The sequence below is a fragment of the Parus major genome, chromosome 4 (genome assembly GCF_001522545.3).
Source record: "Parus major isolate Abel chromosome 4, Parus_major1.1, whole genome shotgun sequence".
Taxonomy (NCBI): Eukaryota; Metazoa; Chordata; class Aves; order Passeriformes; family Paridae; genus Parus; species Parus major.
In genome coordinates this window covers 14,378,973-14,380,283 of record NC_031771.1, presented here as the reverse complement: position 1 = coordinate 14,380,283, position 1,311 = coordinate 14,378,973, and positions in this window count along the sequence as shown.

The window sequence follows — 1,311 nt, the reverse complement described above, 5'->3', positions numbered from 1 at the left end:
TAATTGGAAGAACTAATTTCTTGTGCTCCTTTGGAAAAAAACCCTCCAAACCACCAAAAACCCCAAAAGCTCACTATAAAGCCCAAATTTTATTGGCTAGAATAAGAGCTCTGAATCATCATTGTTTTGTTCACATTTTACATCTATCTAGCTTACATTAAATTAGTGGTGAGGTGTCACTCTTCAGCCAAGGTGAATGAAATGTCAACTCAAATCTAGGAAATCTATTAAAAACATATTACCAGGCCTCCCAGTAACCCACTGGGAGGACTTTACCTGTCCTGTAACTTGCAAACTAATGTGAACACAGTGTATTCACATGATGCTGACAATCTAGCTGATGATCTACAGCTTCCTCCTCAAGTCATTTAGAAGGAGTCATTAGAAAAAAAATGTTGGGTTTTTTGGTTTGGCTTTTGTGTGCGTGTGTGTGTTGTGCTTTTTAATCCACAAAGCTGAGGGGTACTTTTCGGATATACAGTCACAAATAAGTTATTTTAAATCAAAACACTTTTGTATAGCTATGCTGGTGCTTATAGTACAAGATCCAAAGCTATCTTTCCTTTAGGGAAAGGATTAGGTTTGCATAAAATTACACTTGTACTTTTCATGCGTTTTATACATTTTGCCCAACCACTCTACATGAGCACTGAGCCAGTCACACTCACACACATCTACCTTATGCAGGGTTTCCAAATTGCAAATCTTCTTGCTTATCAAGAGGTGCCAGGAGTGAGCACAAACTACCAAGCTTGCCAATTGCTCCAGCTGTGCTGGAAACTATTTAGCAGGGCTGTTGACTCGGTAAGCAAAACATTCCCTGTCTCTAAGGAGTAGGGAAGGTACTTCTTGCTGAGCTATAGGTTTTGTCATGGATTGGAGAAGGTGACCACAGAAATCAAACATCTTTTCTCAGGCAAACAAGTGAGGTCACTTAAGTAGTCTTATGAACTATCAATATGATACCTTATGATATCAATGTCATTTGATATTACAACATTAAAAGGCCAGATACAGCCTGGTCTGATGATTACAGAGAAGGAGAGCAGTGAAAGCGACACCAATACACAGGTATTGCTTTAGCACAAAAATGTGTGCTTGGGAGAAGAATGAAACACTTTTGCTCTCCTTTGCTCCCAATAGACCATGGCTGACAAGTAAATTGTGGAGAATGAGATGATTCTCACCATCATCAAACACTGTTATAGATATTAAAAAAACTGATCACTGCTTTTGCCAGAACTAGAAATTTCATGCAGTCATTCCAGTGAAAGTATAGAGGCCATTCTACTGTTCATATGGAATACACAC